This window comes from Tamandua tetradactyla, chromosome 20, assembly GCF_023851605.1.
Source record: "Tamandua tetradactyla isolate mTamTet1 chromosome 20, mTamTet1.pri, whole genome shotgun sequence".
Taxonomy (NCBI): Eukaryota; Metazoa; Chordata; class Mammalia; order Pilosa; family Myrmecophagidae; genus Tamandua; species Tamandua tetradactyla.
In genome coordinates, this window is record NC_135346.1 from 28,360,561 (window position 1) to 28,381,931 (window position 21,371).

The window sequence follows — 21,371 nt, forward strand, 5'->3', positions numbered from 1 at the left end:
CAAAAAGGCACATCGTGGGGTAGGAGACGGAAAGTGCTGGTTAATTTGGGAGCTGCTGTGAGGATATCTTCTCTTTCTTCCTGCTAAACTAAGACTACTGAAGAGGAGTCTTTTCCTATTCAGCATTCTCTTTGCAAATATTCAATCTTTCTGTCTTCCACTGGGATCAGGTTACTATGGACTTCTGAATATCTGAGAGGCACTGTAGGGAATGATGTATGGAATCATTGCTCCTTCTTCAGTCCTTTTGTCTCTGGAGTCTGTTTCCTCCACACTGGGTGAATATTTTCATTTAGAGATAGAGAGAAATCCCTTTCAAATTGAAATAGAAAGAAGACGAGTTCTTTCACACAGGGAAGAGAGAGCTTATTCATGTATAAAAGTCCTTAATATAGTTCCTAGAATAGGGAAGCAGTTTAATAAAATAGCACTTTGAGGTATAACGCAATTTTGATGCATGGGCAAAAATATCATGGAGGAAAATACCAAGAACAAAAGAAAAACTTGGTATAATCAGGGAAGGCCATTTAAATGCAAACAATCAAAAGTTGGTCATATTTAATGTTTTCTACCACTGTTTGTCATAAACTTTATATAAATTTATGTCAAACAAAGCAAGATTATGGAAAGGTAGACAAAGAAATGAAATGATAAACAAGCTGCCCCATGAAAGTAACCTATTATCAATCAGCCAGAGGACCACGGTAAGATGGAAAATATTTAGAGACCCATAAACCAACAGTTTTGACTCTTGCTGACCATACAGCCTTAGGAAAGCATGCAAATTCTCTGAGCTTCAGTCTCCTCCATGACATAAGAAGATATTAATATGAATTTAAAAGAGTAGTGGTCTGCACTACTCTTTTAAAGACAACATTCAAAACACCTAGCATGGCACAAAGAATTCAATCATAAAACAGAAGTTTTTTTCCACTTTTGGAAGGGGAAAGAGGTTGTGAATTCTTCAAGGGCCTTTCAGTCTAGTTGGGGAGACCAAATGAAAACATTTGAAACAAAGAGAACAATTGTGCACTAAACATTGTGGTAGTAATCACAAGTATGATAGGAATTCAGACAAGGGGAGAGCTGAGCATCATAGACTAGAGTGCAGTGAGAAGATTCCTCTAACTGTTGAGTCTAACCACTGGGTGTCCAGAACAAGTAATGTAAGAGAGGAAAACTGGCAAAAGAGGACATTGAAAGGGGAAGGTGCAGGAGATGCTGGAGCAAAGACATGCAAAAAATGGTAGGGACATTCAATTACATTAAGCGAAAGAAATAAATGAAACTCTTCAATTGATCTATAATTTATGGAAAGATTAGAGATATATTTTATTTTATTTATTTATTTATTTTTGGGTGGGCAGGCACCGGGAATCAAACCCGGGTCTCCGGCATGGCAGGAGAGAACTCGGCCTGCTGAGCCACCGTGACCTGCCCTAAAGACATATTTTAAAAATATTTGGTAAGACAAAGATGTGAATGATTACAGTATGAGAATGGACAGAGTAATTAAAAGACAATTGTTTATTAGAGTTCATTTAGTAAATTAAGAAAGTGTCCATGAATTTAAACCAATTGGTTCCATTTTTCAAAAAAAAAAAAATGACCACAATGTTAATTTTCATAATTATTTGTAAGTAAAACACCAAGAAAGCTGCTTTTTTTTTTCTATTGATGATGATGATGTATTTGCCTTGGTTTGTGCGATCCTGCAGCTTTTCCTTCAGTTTCATTACAGCTTTAATATATGAAGGGCGGTGATGCTGGTCTTCATCCAGATTGTTGAAATCCTAGTATTTTCATTTCCTGCATATGCTTATGGGTGAGAATTATCTTGACTCATATTTTTTTAAAAGGCCAATGAAACAATGAAATCATTCACCTTAATGGTAAAAGAATATGAGGTCTTCTTACCCATCAGAAATTTATTAAAATGTTCAGATAAAGGCAAATTTAAAAGTTCTTTCAGTATGCTTCTTTTCTAATCAACCATGGAATAGCTTCATTGGAGAAAAGCTTGGTGTCAGTTTAAATCTGTTGTGTATCCCAGAAAAGCCATGTTCTTTAATCCTCATTCAATATTGCTGGGTGAAATCTTTTTTATTGTTCCCAAGGAGATATGGTCCACCTAATTGTGGGTGGTAACCTTTGATTAGATGCCTTCCATGGAGATGTGTCTCCACCCATTAAAAGTGGGGTAGCTCACACAAAGGATAGGTTAAGCCTACTTAAAATTAGGCCTAAGAGTCACCTCCAAGAGAACCTCTTTTGTTGCTCTGATGTGGCCTCTCTCTCCAGCCAACACAACAAGCAAACTCACCACCCTTCCCCTGTCTACGTGGGACATGACTCCCAGGGGTGCAGACCTTCCTGGAAATGTGGGACAGAAATCCTATAATGAGCAGAGACTCAGCATCAAGGAATTGAGAAAAACTCTAGAATGAGCTGAGACCCAGCATCAAGGGATTGAGAAAGCCCTCTCAACCAAAAGGGGGAAGAGTGAAATGAGACAAAGTGTCAATGGCTGAGAGATCCCAAACAGAGTCAAGAGGTTATCCTGGAAGTTATTCTTACCCATTAAGTAGGTATCACCTTGTTATTCAAGATGTAATGGAGAGGCTGGAGGGAACTGCCTGAAAATGTAGAGCTGTGTTCCAGTAGCCGTGTTTCTTGATGATGATTGTATAATGATATAGCTTTTGCAATGTGACTGTGTGATTGTGAAACTTGTGTCTGATGTTCCTTATATCTACCTTGTCAACAGATGAGTAGAACACGTGGAATAAAAATAAATAATAGGGGGAACAAATGTTAAAATAAATTTAGTCTGAAATGCTAGTGATCAATGAAAGGGAGGGGTAAGGTGTATGGTAGGTATAATTTTTTTTTCTGTTTTCGTTTTATTTCTTTTTCTGAATAGATGCAAATGTTCTAAGAAATGATTATGATGATGAATATACAACTATGTGATGATATTGTGAATTACTGATTATATATGTAGAACAGAATGATCAAAATAGCAATGTTTGCATTTGGTGTTTTTTTGGTATTTAAAAAAATAAAATAAAATAATTATAAAAAAAAATAGTGGGGTAGCTTACTGGAGTCCTTCAAGAGGGAACCATTTTGGAAAAAGCTCTAGTGTCACCAGAACCAATAGAGCTCACACAGGCAGAGACCTTTGGAGAAGAAGAAGGAAAACACCCCTGGGGGAGCTTCATGAAACAAGAAGCCAGGAGAGAAAGCTAGTAGAGGTCACCACGTACCCTCCTAGTTAAGAGAGAAACCCTGAACTTCATTGGCCTTTCTTTTTTTTTTTTTTAAAGACAGAGAGAAGGAAGGAAGGATAGAAGGAAGGAAGGAAGGAAGAAAGGGAAACATTTTTTTAAACATTTTCTTGTTTTATTGTATTCTGTTTCTCCGTTTTTGTTACATGGGCTGGGGCCGGGAATCGAACCGAGGTCCTCCGGCATAGCAGACAAGCACTTTGCCCGCTGAGCCACCGCGGCCCGCCCCATTGGCCTTTCTTGAGTGAAGGTAAGCACTTATTGGTGCCTTCATTTGGACATTTTCATGGCCTTAGAACTGTAAACTTGTAGCCTAATAAATTCTCCTTTTCAAAAGCCATTCCAGTTTTACTGTATAGCATTCTGGCAGCTTGCAAACTAGAACACTTGGAAACATAGTTCAATAAAAATGAAACTAAAACCAAAATCACCTATATTTTCACCATCTAATTGTTTTTATAGTTCTATATTTCCCTCAACTTTTTTTTTAAATAAATCTACCATAGATTTTAAAATTTTTTAGCACATGACTTCTATGATGCTTTTTCATTCTATCTTCACTATATTCCTACCAGTCAAGGAAACTGCAGGCAACTTTATATTTTGAGATGTTACAACTTAAGGGTTAAATTAATATGCATTTTTGAACATCTGTATTTCCTTCACCCCTTCCTGGATTCTGACTCACTCACTTCTCAAGGTTGTGTTTCTCTCCTTTTTTGTCTCCCTCTCCCATTCCCCAACTAAATTTCCTCAAGGAGATTGCAGGCTACTGGGAGAAATGTTAGATCCATAAATAATAGTAATCACAACCTTGGGCAAATTGCAGGACTCTGGACTTCACAAACGGAACTCTACAAGCAGCTTGCAATATGCCTACACAGCTGAAAACAAAGGATTTACGAATAATTTATTTATATATTTTTACTTTTTTTTTTTTTAGCTTTCAAGATCAGGGGGAAAATATGAGGAGGAGGTGATTTCTTTCTGTCTTTTTTTTACAACTGAGAAAACAGAAATCAAGAATGGATAGGATGGGGCGGACAACAGTGGCTCAGTGGCAAGAGTTCTCGCCTGCCATGCCAGAGACCCGGGTTTGATTCCCAGAGCCTGCCCATGTGGAAAAAAAAAAAAAAAAAAAAGAATGGATAGGCTGCCTGCTCATGACATATAATCAGCTGGTAGCTGAACAACGATTAAATCCAGGATTTCTGAATCCCAGGTCTGTGTCTTCACAATGTGCCTCACAGGTTAACTAAAGATACTACAAGAAGGATAAAAAGTTAGAATAGTACCAAGAAAAAAGAATACTTGTCAAAATTCTCTGGTTATGAGAAGTAGAACAGATGGAAAAAGATAACATCTTATCCTTTAACTTGCTTTTTTTGTTCAAGCAGAGCTATATTCACACTTTGAAGTATCACACAAAAGCATCACATCTGGCTTACAACTCAGCCTCTGAAAAAAGAAAATCCATAACATCACTTTCTGAATGTGCAGGAACAAGTATTTTACTGGGCAAAGAATGCTCCTGCCTTGGGGGTTAGTTACCACAGATTCAAAATGTCGAGTAGAAACAGCCATTAACTACAGTCTACTATAACCACTTAACTCAGCCAGAAACCTCTCTGTAATATCTGTCAATCAATCATTCACCTTGTGCTCCTACAATGAGCTCCTATTGATGTAGATTCTGGGCTGAAGCAGAGAAAAAGTAAACTTGGTGCATTTCCATTGGGCTGGCTAATTAACCAGGCACACTATTATACTACACTATATTTCTGTTTAAAAGTATGGCTTGGCAAACTCACCACCCTCCCCCTGTCTACGTGGGATATGACTCCCAGGGGTGTGGACCTTCCTGGCAACGTGGGACAGAAATCCTGGAATGAGCTGAGACTCAGTATCAAGGGATTGAAAAAACCTTCTTGACCAAAAGGGGGAAGAGTAAAATGAGACGAAGTGTCAATGGCTGAGAGATTCCAAACAGAGTTGAGAGGTTATTCTTACGCATTAAGTACATATCACCTTGTTATCCAAGACGTAAGGGAGAGGCTGGAGGGAACTGCTTGAAAATGTAGAGCTGTGTTCCAGTAGCCATGTTTCTTGATAATGATTGTACAATGACATAGCTTTCACAATGTGACTGTGTGATTGTGAAAACCTTGTGTCTGATGCTCCTTTTATCTACCTTGTCAACAGACGAGTAAAACATATGGAATAAAAATAAATAACAGGGGGAACAAATGTCAAAATAAATTTAATTTGAAATGCTAGTGATCAATGAAAGGGAGGGAAAAGGGATATGGTATGTATAATTTTTTTTCTGCTTTCGTTTTATTTCTTTTTCTGAATAGCTGCAAATGTTCTAAGAAATGATCATGATGATGAATATGTAACTATATGACGATATTGTGAATTACTGATTATATATGTAGAATGGAATGATCACATGTTAAGAATGTTCGTGTTTCTTTCTTGTCATATTTTTTTAATTTAAAAATTAATTTAAAAAATTTAAAAAAGTGAACAAAAATTAGTATGGCTTGGATTTAATGATATATTTGTTAAACTAAATGGGAACATTACACACACACACATACATATATGGAAAAATAGGAAAAGGTCAATATTGCTTTATTACCTTGGGAAGCATTTATTATGGCATGGGACCAAGAAAGAAAGCACGATGGAGAGTCCCAAAGTCATAAACATACAGTTTTACATCTTACAGAGTCTTATAGACAATCTAGCCCAAGACTTTCCTTTTCCTTAAGGAGAAATTAAGAGTTTAAGGGATTTGCCATGGCTTTTCAGGTTTCTGCTTTAGCGCTTTTCAGGTTTCTGCTTTGGTGGCATTAGGGTAGGCTCTGAGAGTGAGAAAGCTGCCAGATTATTAATACAGAGATTGGAATACAGACAGTGATAGCTCAAAGAAGAAAACACCAAAGTGAAGGCACACAAATCAGGATCAATACTCTCATTCAATGCTTAGTGAACTTCTTCCCTCTGGGTTTATATTTTTCCTCATTTTCTGGATCACATTTTCTGTATTAAATACAGTAGAAAAAAATTAAAGAGTCCCTTGACTGTAACTGGAATCAACGCACCTAATGTGTTTTCCAATACTCACTATGTATGTGGCCTCATTAGATTCACATGCCAGGGAGGATTCATACGAAAAAAAAAAAAAAACTTGAGAAAGACACTCATAGTTTTCTTTTCAGGATTTCACAATCATTCCTTACTTCAGTAATAGAGTCCGTTTTCTGCAACACCCCAAGTGATAAAGGTTCAATATGCTAGAATTCAGAGCAGAGAAAACCATTCAGGTGTAAAGAGGCTTCTTTGTGTGGTTTTCTTTTGCTTTATTTTAAAAATTCATATTTTGTATAATTCTTTGAGGAAGGAGGCCATTCACATCTGGATTCTGTGTCACAATAACATTCTCTTTTAACTTTAAGGCAAGGTAAGTTATGTCAGCCCTCCCTACCCAGGTGAGAAAATTCAATCTGTGTGAATTTATTACTGTTCTTTATTCTTGCTCCTTGACTGATATTCCTAACCAGGTTTTCTTGGATAGATTTTCACGTGTTTGAAACCCAACTAGCAGATGCTCTGATAATCTGACACGAAGTCCTCTGTGTTGCTCTGCAAAATTTTAGTGCCTAAATGCTGACTGTACCTTTATGATTAAGTCTTACCCATTTCTGCAGCCTCCCACTCACCACTCCTCCACACATACACCTAACTTAGAAGAACACATTGTAGGTGTGAGAATTATTTTTAAACTTAATGTTTTATTTGTCTTAAAATCAGGACCACAAATCTAAAGAACACTCATTTACATTTGGCTGGGAGAATAAAATTCTGCTTTAACTCAACATACTCAGATCTATCTCTGGTTTCCAATTGAACAGGATGATGGGGGAAAAAAAGATAAATGTCTGGCTACTTAGTAATTCACATAGGAAATATAAAATTTGAGTTATCTTAAGATTCATCATTGAGATGCGTTTGGTCAGATAGCATTAAAAGATACTATCTAATGGACAACATTGCAGTGTCTAATATACCACAACAGGAAAAAAGGCACTACAAAAATAATTCACATTTTGATTTCAGTTCTTCGGTAAAGAAAAAAATATGATTTAGTGCAAATAAAACTCTATATATTTATGGAAAAAGTTAACGTATTGAAGTATCTTCTAGGTAATTCCTTTGGCCCCTTTGCTTCAATTGCTACACTGGATTGCTAATGGAAATGTTATCATCCTCTAAGCACCTGGTGGTTCTGAGGGCAACAACAGACCATTATGCGGAATTTCTGAAAGAACTAAATACTTTAATTTGAGAGGACTAAACTCTTAGCAAAATCCAGCAATTGGGATATTTTAAACTGTCTATTCAAAGAACCACTCTTCTGCAAAATAAACTATTGCCATTTAATTTTTTTTAAAATGCTAATGTATTAAGTTTTTGTTCTGACTATGTCCTTTGGTGGTTGAATGGGAAAGCCACACCTTCACAGTAGTTGCTAACGATTGTTTACAGACCTGTCTCCCTTCCTATCCTATAAAACTTTTGGAAATAGATTCCTGATCTTTATCCTGTAAAGGATACCAAAGACAAGCCTGTAGCAGCCACTCAGTAAACTATTAGCTGGTGGGCATGCTCCTTAACATTTCTTTTAGTTTCCTAAACTAAGTGGGTAAAAGTGGGAGGTGGGAGGGGGACAGTATCTTCCTCAAAGGTGTCACTGCTTGTAAAGTGCTCAGAACTTCACCTGGCACACGTAGGTGCTAAATCAGCACCATTCACGTAGTCCTCCCTGCAGCTGTGTAAGTCCAAGACCCCACCCTCAAAATGTGACTTGATGTCATCATCATCTCATCATCACCAGTGACACTATTATTAGGCTCAAGAATAGGAAGACTGGGAGGGCCACGGTGGCTCAGTGGCAGAGTTCTCGCCTGCCATGCCAGAGACCTGGGTTCGATTCCCAGCGCCTGCCCATGCAAAAAATAAAAAAGACTAGGAAGACTGTATGTCAGTTAAACTACGAGGAGAGAGGGCAGCGAGAGTGTGAGGAGGTGTGAATCTCCGTGCCTACCTCCTAAAGAGCAGAAGCCCACACTCAGGAAGAATTTGGAGGAGTTTCGTCCCCTCCCCTCCTAGCCTTTGTTTCAGGGTTTCAATAAAAATGAATTATGACTGGACTGCACAGGGTTAAGTTTAGAATTTTATGTTATTAACACTGATTCTGAATACTACCATGAACTAAAATCACTAGAGATTGATGGAAAAAGGATGTTGAATACCTCGTTGAAATTGAAATTTTTAGTTTTTAAAGAAAGAGGTATTTTGGCAAGAAGGAATATCAAATACACCAATTATATCATTGAGTTTTCAAACCATTTGTAACAGAATCTTGTTCTCAAATTTTATGAAGATACCCAAGGGGTAGATATTTGGTGAGGAGTCTGATTCCTGGCCTCCTAGCCCTCCCTTTCTCTCTATGGCTCACCAGGAACCCTTCTTTTCCAACAGTACTTTTCTGGCTCTAAAATACTTTGTATTTATTTGATATATCCTGTCTATTATCTGTCTCCCCCACTAAATTGTGAGCAAAAAGAGGTAAGGGTTTTTGTCTGGAATAGCCCTATAATACAGTAAGAGCTCATTAACAACTGTCAAATTTTGAGTGAGCGGCTAGGCATACGTTCCCCTTTAAGACCGTGAAAGCTATCAGCAAATTAAATTCTACAATGTCTTCACTTTACACTCCCCCAAAGTATAAAAAATACTTTACGGACAAATCTTTACATTAAAAACTTAAAAATGAAATATTTCTTGGTTGCCATAACTTATCTCTTTCTGTAAGTAAATCACAGTAAATATAATTTAATATCCCTTAACAGCTCATATTTATTTAAATTACAAATTATTGTATTCAGCTGTTTTTAGATTTATTTGGCCCTTTGTTAAATGGTTCCAAATACCTATGTTTGTTTACTAGGTCCTAAGTGAAGCCTAAAAGGGTAAAGCTCAGGAAGGTGTTTTAGTTCCTAGATTCTCTGAATATTTATTTTGACTTCTATAAATGGATTTTAACATTCTACCCCTCTTTATATTTTTTTAATTTTTAATCTTTTATTGATAGATATTATATATTCATATAACATGTAATCATCCAAAGTATACAATCAATGGGTCACAATATCATCATATATCTGTGTATTTATCATCACAATCAACTTTTTTTTCTTTTTTGTGAAAAATAACATATATACAAAAAAAGCAATAAATTTCAAAGCACAGCGCAACAATCAGCTGTAGAACAAATTTCAGAGTTTGATATGGGCTACAATTACACAGTTTTAGGTTTTTACTTCTAGTTGCTCTAAGCTACTAGAGACTTAAAGAAACATCAATATAATGATTCAGCAGTCATACTCATTTGTTAAACCCTAACTTCTCTGTGTGATTCCACCATTACCTTTGATCTTTCTCCCACTCTTAGGGACATTTGGGCTATGCCCATTCTAACTTTTTCATGTTGGAAGGGGCTGTTGATAATATGGGATAGGGGGAGGGAACTATCTGATGTTCCAGTTGGCCTCTCTGCAGTTCAGGACTTATCTGATCCAGGGACCCATCTGGAGGTTATAGGTTTCTGGAAAGTCATCCTAGTGCATGGAACCTTTGTAGAATCTTATATAACGCCCTAGGTGTTCTTTAGGATTGGCAGGTATGGTTTTGGCTGGGTTTTGGCAAGCTATGACAATTCCTTCTTTCTGTTTTAATTTAGATGTTTAGTGATGAAAGATTATCAGTGCATGCTTTCCTACTTAACAAACATACAAATCTTGCCAATATATTTCTTAGAACTGTGTCAGTCATTGATACACACACACATTTTTTCTTAGATTTGCTGATATGCAAAACCACGGTTTTAAACATAGCACATATTAATGATATTAACTGTATTATAATATTATTATATTATTTATAAGCATCCTCAGTTCTGAATGTCTTCTAGTACTCGGTTTCATCTAACCACCTAACCTTAAGAATTTTTTTGCTTTGTAAGCTGTTGCCTCAAATGACCAGTTGTATCAGGAACATGAATCAGGGTCAAAGAACTATGACAAAGATCTGACCCAGGCCTGTAAGTCCCAACCCAGGCAAGATGGTAACCTAGGCCTTTGGTTATCCTCACCAAATCCTTTCCCGTATAATCAGTGTCAGCTAACCTGTGGTGTCGGTGTGTGGAAATGGACACTACATGAAGACTTTCGGGGGTGATTTGAATAGAGTTTCCACTTGTGTATCATCATCATCCTCACCAATACCAGAACACCTTTGCTGCAGATCCTGGAACTGGAAAGCATCATAGACTTCCTATTGCAAACCCCAGTCCCTGTTCAAAGGGAGTTTATGATTTTAAAAGGTACAATGTCCAAATTTAAATAGATCACCAACATGTGTAACAAGCGCCCAGAATACATAAATAGCACCACAGTTTTCTTCAGATGCTTTTGTTTTTGTGAACTGATTGTGACTTCCAGATAATGGGTCTAAACTATTAATGCATACGTTGATGAGGATGGTTTTGAATCAGTGGTTTTGAGTCAGTGCTCAATCCTTCTTTTTTCCTCCTAAGATGTATCTGTCATTTTCTGAGCCAAATAGAATAATGTTTACAACAATAAATAGAAATCATTGAGACTTATCCATCTATTTTGGGGCTAAATCCAGGCCAAAAAAACAAAGTCTTAAAAATTTTTTCAAGGCATATTTACTTTCAAGTTAGTTTTTTTACTCATTGGCTTTGTTTGTGTAGATGTCAAGGATTGCATTAAAATCACTGCATATTTTGTACCAATACCATTTTATACTTAATAGCATCCCTATTTTGCACATGACTGAACTAAGGTTTATTGAGGTAAAACAACTTAAACTTACTCCAGATGACACAAGTAATTGATGGAACCAGATTGTGAACTCAAGTCTGTTACATTTCAGGTGACTCTTAACTAGTAAGCTACGCTCTTCCCTTTTATAATGAAAACTTGCTTGTGCTCCTGAAAATGAAAGGAAGCAAACTGAAAACCAAGTATAATTTTACTCATTGCTAACATTAACTACTACAAAACTTACAGCCAAGAACAGAGTCCACGTAACTACAGTTCCAACAGCGAGGAAAGAAAGGGTTAAACCCAGTTCTAAAATAAAATATTTGAAGATTTTTGTTTAAATAACTATTAAAGAGGTCATGCATGAGTTATATGTATTTATACAATACAATCCAGGCTTCTTCATTTAAAATAAAATTTTAAATAGGCACTACATATATATATAAACACTACCTAGTTTTCCTTACTGCTCTTTTCAAGCAATACATAAATTAGCAAGACAAAATTATGTGCTGTGCTTTTGACAGTTCTGTAAACTATAAACATTTTATTCTTATCTTCTCTGAAGAGATACACAGGGGAGTTTTACAGGAATTTCATCTCTAAAAAAATCCACGACAGCAAAATTGACGGAGTAGCACCAATCACAGAACATGATGCAATGAACAACCGTTTCTACGGTCTTACAGTTTCCATGGAGCTAGGGGCATGCAAACCAAGACTTTTAAAGTTTCAGTTTTTAGCTTATAGAGAATAGCAGGAGTAAGAGCCAGAAAAGTACCATTGAAAAAGAAAGGTTCCTGGTGAGCCACAGAGGGAAAGGAAAGGCTTGGAAGACAGGAATTGGGCTCTCTACACAAAATATCTATCCATTGGGCATCTTAAAATTTTGAGAAAAAGATCCTGTCATAAAATATTTGAAAACCCAATGATATAATTGATGTAATTGTTATTTCTTCATGTCAAAATACCTAGTTTCTTTAAAAACTGAAAAATGCCTCAGACTACTAAATGCAAAAGAGATAAGGCAAACAAATAATTGATGAAGCCTAAGAGGAAATATTTGAAGCTGCAAATGATCGTGTTGAAATGCCATTGTGACTGCCCCAAAACCAGGTCTACAGCTTAAATCTCATACAGATAATTCATTGTTATCAAACATATGTCTAGAGGGCTATTTTCATGCTCATTTTCAGTTTCTAGATTAATTAAACTTAAATTTTTGCCTGAAGAACAAATGCCATGTTTAAATGGGAAATAACATATTAATGTGAATCAATTGGTGGGGGAGGCTGGTGTGTGTATGTGTGTGTGCGTGAGCACACTGTACAGCACAATACTGGTCAAAAGGAAGATCCATTACCCAACTCCAGGTAAGTCTACTAGTGTTGCCAGAATTTCTTTCCTAGAGGAGATAGTTACTCAATTTTGTTTAAATGTTAAAATGATAAATTTTGGATAAAAGCATCTTTTAAATAACATTGTTCTGGGAGCAAATACTTTTGTTTCCAAATACTTTATTATTGTTTACAGTTCCCTGAGCTTGGTCAAGTCTACAAGACTCCAGTTTTAAACCACTGCTATAAAATCAGACAGACCCCATCCCAGCTCCAAAACCTACTAAAAAGCTTTGACTAAGAAATCAAACATCTCTAAGCTTCATCTTCTTTTTGCAGAGTCGGAAGAACAATGCCTACTGCACCAGACTGTTGCAAGGATGAAAAAAAGGAAAAAAAACAAACAAACATCAATGAAAACACTCAGCGTAACAGATACATCATGGGTGCTCAAATAATTTAGCTTTTTCTCTTTTTCTGGATAACTTTAAAAACATTAGTTGTTCTACTTTCTTCTTTTTATATTTGTTATATTCAGAACATGTCAGATATCCTTTTTACTATAGGGCCAGAGCTATCCCATTCATTGTTGGAATGAATGGTTTTATTTGAATTATAAAGAAAACTGAAGCTATGGATCTCCTTATTTCTTCTGAAGAATAGAGATGAGTCAGCATCAAGTCTGAAAACAATTTCCAGATTGGCCCGGGAAAGAGTGCATCTTTGTAAAGACTGTCTCCTGAACTGAATAATTTCCCAGCTAGCTCATTGGCTACTCTCTGCCATAAAATCCTTTTGATAGTCAAACAGCATTTAAGGACATCAAGAATGTGATCAGAGATGGCACTGTGTGAACTGAGAACTGATTCTGCTCAAATTAAAGTTAGCTATGTAGCCAAAGATTAATGTCTCAAAGCAACAGGATTATATAAAATAAATTTAGACAGTTAATGTTTTCAAATTACTAACTAGAAATATTACTCTTGTCTCTTTATTACCTGCCAGGGATCTTGGCTAAGCAAGGTATTTAGGCTTGATTTAAAAATCACAAGTGCAGTAAAAGGAGTAAAAATATAAAATCATTTGGCACTGTTAAAAGGGAAGGGATTGGAAAGAATATATAATCAAACCCATACAGAAAAAAAGCATTTGCAAGCATCAGGCATGTTTAAGCATGTCTTTAGAAACTGGGCTCTTGTAAATTTACAGAGTGAAAAACCTGAAGACCGCACAGTTACGGAAGAATCAATTTCTCTTGACGCAGGCTGATGCTTTGCTTTCTCTTCTTTTTCAGAGTGTAGCACTGGACCCTGTGAAGCCCAAAATGTGCACAATCTAGCTAAGAAGAGAGCATACGGGCAAAACATTTCCTCTTGGGGGGATGGGGGGGTGTCCTTATTTCAGTTTGACAGAGCAAGGTTTATTTTTAAGTATTGCTAATGTAAAACATGAGCATCTGACTCAAAATACAATAGTTTCTAAATTTTGCAGATACTTTTATTAAGGGAAGTGCTTTAAAAATAAAAGGTAGTCATTAACTCGAATATGTTATTTAATACAACTAAAAATCATATATGCTCTAAAATTTAAAATCTGTTTTACAGTTAATTAATTATGACTTAAAATTCTTCTCATGACACCAAGAAGTCAAGGACTGAGCCAGTGGGGTCCGATTCATTTCTTCCTCTAGGTCTAGGTAACCAGAGTTGAGCAGGGACTGGAGCAACCCCACTAATTCCAGAGTATCCTTCCTCACAATGTGAATTATCTACGAAGTTCATATGAGAGGAAATTTGGGATCTATAATATCTTCACAATACCCAATTCTTTTTTGTCTTTTCAGAGCCAATTAACAGTTTGTGAATTCACAGTGTGAAGTTTTAATATAAAATTCTTGAGAATAGCTAACCATTCTATAAAAACTTTTTGTCAATTGTTTCCTATTCTTTTTATGGCTTCTTGGAGAGATACAGTAGTCTGGAGTTTACAAAAGGTACTTAAATAACATATTCTGTCCAGTTCTTGTCATTGGTATATTTGCTTTAAAACACACACACACAAAATTTTGGTTTGGGAAAATATGGCCAAATTAGGTATGTCTGACGTATTTGTAGAAATGGCCTCAAATATGGATCAGTGAAAACTATAGAATAAGCACTGGGTTTATTTGGGGGAGGCACCTCTCTCCATGAACTGCTGTACAAAGAAGAGCCAGCTAAGGAATGTGGGTGAGAAATATTTGCTTGGTTTACATTTCTATTATGACTGGGTAGCATTTTTCAGTGGAACATTTTCAGTTCGGAACAGAAGGCATGATGAATATATCACCCTCTTTTCTTAATTACAGGGCTTCAATAAAGTCATCATAATCTAAGTAAAATTTCCTTCTTGAAATAATACATACCAATGACTTGATTTCTGAGCAGACAGTGTCTACGAAATTTAGTCAGATTTGGTTCTCCATGCATATTTTAACTGTAGTTGGACTCCAGAATTGCAAAAATCACAATATAGACCACAAGCCTGATTTACATGCCAAGCAAAGGCTTTTTCCTCAATCTTATGTTTCAGTGTATCAGCAGATTGGGCCCCCAAAGCAATGATGGTTAGCAATGGTTTGAAGACATGCCTTGGTTACTGGCAAGTACACACTTCTTTTGAAGTCATTCTTTTGTATGTTTGATTTCCAAACTTTCATAAAAGCAAGATGCTGCCCTTGGAGTAAGGTTATTGCCTCCCATTTCTGTTTCAGCTCAATTCTTCGATATAATCATGAAAGAATGATCTATAATTAGTGTATTTGGTAGATTTCTAAAATGGCAAACTGTGAATGTGCATCATGAAATCTGAGATTGATAACTAAATTACTCATTTATTTTAATAAATTAGAGTAGATTTAAAAATATTCTTTAATGATGTCACTAGTTCTGACTTGCATTTTAGTTTCTGAAAGGGAATAAAGGCAGCCACAGAAGCTTCCACAGCCTTTCTTATTTATGTCATAGCATGTTGTGAACAACCTTCAATGACGAATTTTTAAGGGTTCTGATTTGCTACCTTTAAGAATTTGAGTTTCCTTATCAAAATCTCGACAACATCCTGAGAATATCATACATATGAAAACAATCTATTTTGTCTTTACAGTCAAAATTAAAAGCATGAGAATGACAGTCCAAAGGACTACTAAGTAAATCTTTTCTACAGTCGTTGGCCACAGGTCCTTCTGTGGCCCATCTATCCGTTCATTTATTCAGTCAGCAGTATTTATTGAGCAAATCGGTTGTGCCAAGGCATTTGTTTTTAATTCATGAAGAAAATAGTCTCAGTGGCTGCCTACAATCAAGTGGAGGGTAGAAAAAAATCAAGTAAACAAACAACTCTATAATTGTAACTTTTGATAAATGCTATGAAGGAAACACACAGGATGCAGTGACAGAGAGGAACATAGGAGACACGTCTAGGGAAACCGTCCCATGGGGTTATTTTATTCTTTTTTTTTTCTTTTTTCTTTTTTTTCACTTTTCTATGGAGTTATTTTTAAGACCAGACATCAAGCACAGAAGAAGAATCTAACCATTCAAATTTTAAAAGGAGGAAAAATTACATGACTGGACTTTCATTTCAAAACTATACATGTTTAAAGAATATAGGAAAAACACAAGCTGCCAAGAATGATCTTGTTTTATTCTGAGACCTCACATGACAGCTAATGTGACATTGTTCAAATACAATTCAATAAAGGACTAAGCTGGTCACAGAGATTAAGGATGCAGGATGCCACTACCACACTGAGGAAAGATGGCATGAATCTGAAGTAGATCTGGTTTTGGTTTTTGTTTTTGAATTGCTGCTGATGTATGTACCTGGTGGAATTCCTAGTGATTCAAACAGATCTTTCACTGACTGGTTTAAAACTCATTCATTACCAGTAGACAGGAGATGACCAAGGTTAATTTAATACCCACTGTGAGATGCAGTGGCAGGTCAGGATAACAGAAGCTCATATTTCCTGAAAAAAATAATACTTGACTCACAGCTGCTATAAATCAACCAAGATCTACCTGTATCATGAGAAGCATTTAAAAGCAAAGTTTAAAGACCCCCAAGTGAGGAAAACAGCTCTAATCATCAAGATAAATGCACACAGATATCAAATTAGTAGAGATGTATTTATTAACATGGAAAGATGGCTATGTTATATAATGCAAATGAAAAATAAAACAATTTTTAGAGAATGGCTCCATTTATAAAAGTGTGCATGTGAGCATATATGTGCATATAGAAAAAAGAACTAGAACGAAATATATAAGAATGTTGACAATGATTATTCCTTAATAGTAAGCTTGTGGGTGATTTGCACCTTCACTTATACATTTCTGTATTATCTTTTTAATTTTTTTTGGAGCAATAAGAACATTTGTATATGGTTTAGTGTGGAAAAAAACCTCTAAAAGAAAATTTAATGGAATTGGTGAATACTGATTTAAAACAGAATTCTTTAATATGACATGTCTCACATTTACTGCAAGCTAATTAATTATAAAGGAGACTTTATCTAAATATGAGTGATGACTCAGATGGCATGATTAGCCCTTTGGTCAGAACTGAATTACCAAATAATGAGACAAAGTGTGTGCCAAAGGCAGTAGTGAAAAGAAGATAACAAAAAATTAGAATATTTTGCAGAAAAGTATTTGCATTTTGATATCTCAGAAAAGTGTAGAAGCATTGGTCCAGGGAGGTGGAAATCAGACAGTTGTTGAACTGATTTAAATTATTTTATGATTTAATATTGTTTCTATTTTTAGGACATGTAGGTAGAGAAATGTTTAAGACAGATGAGGAGGTGCCATAGTTTTTTTCAGAGCCCAGTACCCACATTAATCGTAATATGATCCTTAACACAAAAAAATTATAGTAATTCCAAACTCTATGTCATATAAAAATAAAACAACACTTAACCATAAAACAAGTGTACAACAGCCACAAAAGATCTGATCTTCTCCCCAGGCAAATGCTTCTGTGCTCTTCTGAAATATTAAGGATCACATACGTTCTCAAAAATATTTTTGTGCACAGTTTCTAGTTCTTGTTATTGTTTTGCTCTGTTTTGTTTTGATGATGTCCTAAGTAAGAACATATTTAGCCCATTTGGTAACTTAACATAGCCAAAAAGCAAATCATGGCATTGGAAATATTCAAATCTAAATTAAAATGAGCCACATTTAATGTAGCTTTACTAGATGTGAAATTTTCAAATTCAAACCAGGCAGATAATTTGCTCAATTTTATATCTACTGTGGTTTATGTGAGCTCCTGAGACTTGGGTTCCAGTCCCAGTTAGAACATTTGCCACACACAATCCTGAACAAGTTTCACCTCTCTGAAAGCAACTAATTTCAGCTGTATTGTTTTCTTCATTAACAATGCCACCTGTGTGTGTATTTTATCTTCCCAAGGGAATTCTGTGTTGCGAGCATATGCAAATTATGTCATACAAGAGCTCCACAAATATTGGTTGGTCAATTGATTAATTCACTCTGCTTGAAAATGCATTTTCACTTGATAGAATAATGGTTGGGAAATGCAAATGGGGGTAATGTGTCTGACCTCTAAGAGTAATTTTACCCATTATAGAGATATCACCTTTTTAGTTAAGGTATATTGGAGAGGCTGGAGGGAACTGTCTGAAAATGTAGAGCTGTGGTTCAGTAGCCATGTTTCTTGAAGATGATTGTATAATGACATAGCTTTCGCAATGTGACTGTGTGATTGTGAAAACCTTGTGTCTGATGCTCCTTTTATCTGTGGTACAGACAGATGAGTAAAACATATGGATTAAAATTAAATAAATAATAGGTGGAACAAATGTTAAAATAAATTTAGTAGACTGAAATGCTAGTGATCAATGAAAGGGAGTGGTAAGGGGTATAGAAAAAAAATAGGGGAAACAAATGCTAAAATATATTGGGTAGATGGAAATACCAGCAGTCAATGAGAGGGAGGGGTAAGGGGTATGGTATGTATGAGTTTTTTTTCTTTTTTCTTTTTATTTCTTTTTCTGAATTGATGCAAATGTTCTAAGAAATTATCATGGTGATGAATACACAGCTATGGGAGTTATTGATTACATACCAAGAATGGAAGGATCATATGGTAAGAATGTTCGTGTTTGTATGTTGTTATATATTTAAAAATTTTTAAATATATCTGATTATAAATCTAGTTTATTTATTTTAGCCTTAGAGAAAAGCTGATTTTTGAGTTACCTCTGTTGAAATTTCCAGGATGAACTTGGTTTTCTTTTACTCTCCAGCCACAGGAAACAAAGTGCTAACCTTTCTTATGAGCTAATGAGAAACACAGGATACAGTATTCTAAGTCACCCAGATGAAGCATGTACATAAAAATGAAATATTTTAAGATCAGTTGAAGAAATAAAGAACACCCCATCACAAGAGGAGAAATTAGACAATATGTGTTTTACTGCAGTTCATACAAGTTTACTAAATGCTTAAACTACCAGCCAAATATTTAATTCCAAAAAGTATGACATTTTCAAGATAGTACTTATGTTCAAAGAAATTAGTAAATTTGGCTTGTTTGTCAAATAGCACATTTAAACAATAACATTTGTATCTTTCACGTAATTCGTTTTTTTCTGACATCAACTTGATGGCTCTCGAACTATTTTGTATTTTAACCCTACTAAGCAAAATGTGAAAAATCACATTTCATTTTTTTCAAAATTAGCGATAGAATGGAGAATTATTTTAGCATGGTTATTAAGCATTAAAATCCATAAAGTAGCTAAGAAAGAGGGGCTCTTATGAACAAAACAATGCTCAATTCTGCAGGATTACATCTTCTCCGGAAAGACGTTCCATCTATTTTATTTTAAAATATCCAGACTCTATAAATCCCCTGCAAAATGGAGTCAAGCACTCTTATAGGTCTGAAATGCCCGATGTTAAAAAACTAAACACATTCTTAAATGGACTATTTACTCTAGGAAAAAACAGACATTCTCAAGAAGCAATTTAGTCCATCAAGACAAATGCATATCTAAGTCCTATTTTGGAAGTTTTTGATGAAAGACTCCACTATCTTCTCTATTTACCCAGTTGACCATTTACGCATACTTGCTACCAAGATATTCTACAATTTACATTTCTAATTTAATTCTTCCTAATGCAACTGAAGCCCATTTACCCTATTTTGGGTCAAAAAAAGTAGCAATAAAAACTCATCTGCCAGTTTTCTCTTTTCCAAATGAAGTCATCCTAGTTTCCTTGCCTTTCCTTAGTTCAACTAGTAGTCCTTTACACATAAGTCTGTGGCCCCTTAGCAAGGGCCATATAATCATCTTAAGTTGTGGAGCAAAAAATTAGTCCTGTATTACCATCAGAATTTGACCATAGAGCTGAAAAACACCACTAATGCCAGTCAGTTCCAAGCCCATAGCCTACAGTGATTTGCCTCTGCTCAAACTGTACCAACTTCGCCTATAAAAATGGATCCCAATGAAAACTCAACACAAAGGAAACATAAACAAAGCCCCAAGAAAGCTGGTGTCACTACTTGAAACAGGGTCAACTACCTAGATATCTTAATTTTTTGAAGTTCACTGTCAATATATCTGAGATTTTAATTTTTGGAAGTCAAAAGTTATTAAGAGATCCAGGACACTTTTGATATGACATAGAAGCCCAGTACCTCTTTTCTTGTCCTACTATATATAGTTCTTACACTGAGGCACACCATTGCATGGCTTTAGAGAGTTGTGAATCTATGTTACATTTGAGATGCTGAGAGTATATTAAGTCCATCTTTCCACTAAGGACTGAAGAACCTTCCCACCGATAGACCAAAATAGAACAATTATTCTCAGGGAAATTATAAACCTAATTCCAGTGAAAGTAAAAATTTTATATGAGGGGGCAATGTGTAAGATTAAAGCAAAAAGTACTATTTACCGTGTAAAACATGTTTGCACTGCCAGTGATACCATTACTGTGGTGACTGATGGATAAAACTAGTCCTTTAAGATGAACATAATGTTACCAACTCACTTTTACCTGCAAGGATTTTTCTGGCTTTAATTCAATGAAATCCATTGTCCTGGGTGGTAATGGAACCGTGTACCCTACCCATTTCAGGCATCTTTAGTCTTCTGAGCTGCCATAAAGCCTTGACAATAATAAAAGGTCAAATGGATCCCAGTAAGCATTTGTAAACTACAATAGCCCCCCACCCCCCCCCCATCTCAGCTATAAGCCACACATTTTCCTGTTAGCTTTGTTCAGTCTCTTGTTTCATTTCATTACATAAACAGGCTAATTTGGAAATGGCTAAGTTATTTGGGAACATCTACATTTTCAAAACAATCCTACTTTCCTATTCAACTACTAAAAGCAGCAGATCTCTAATACACCATTTGAGAGAACTGTAAAATGGTGCCTGGATTCCGAAGGAATGAATAGCAAATAGCAGCACTATTAAATAAAACAAATGCACTTCACCTTCCAGCTCTGCCCTGCTTCCTGGGACAGAGGCACCAACCTGAGAAGGCTGTTGGGGATGGAATTCCAGGAAAACTGATTTGTTTCAGTATTCATTTGGCAAGATGCTGGTCACAAAATTCCACAAACCATCTTCCTTTCCCATCATTGTTAATTCAGAGCCCCCAAATCGCCCCCCCCCCACACCCAAATAAAAATAAAGAAAGGAGGCAGTTCTGAATTTGCATCTAACACTATAACACAGATTACATGATGGGAATCTGTCTTAATTGGTCACAATGAAACTGAGGGACAATAACAAGA

The 21,371-nt window shown here is 35.8% G+C and overlaps 1 protein-coding gene across 1 annotated transcript in view; it reads right to left on the reverse strand.

The window, feature by feature from the left end:
* JAKMIP2 (janus kinase and microtubule interacting protein 2) overlaps positions 1-21,371 on the reverse strand; it is a 179,003-nt gene that overhangs the window by 156,524 nt on the left and 1,108 nt on the right. The gene's annotated exons all lie outside the window — the stretch shown is intronic.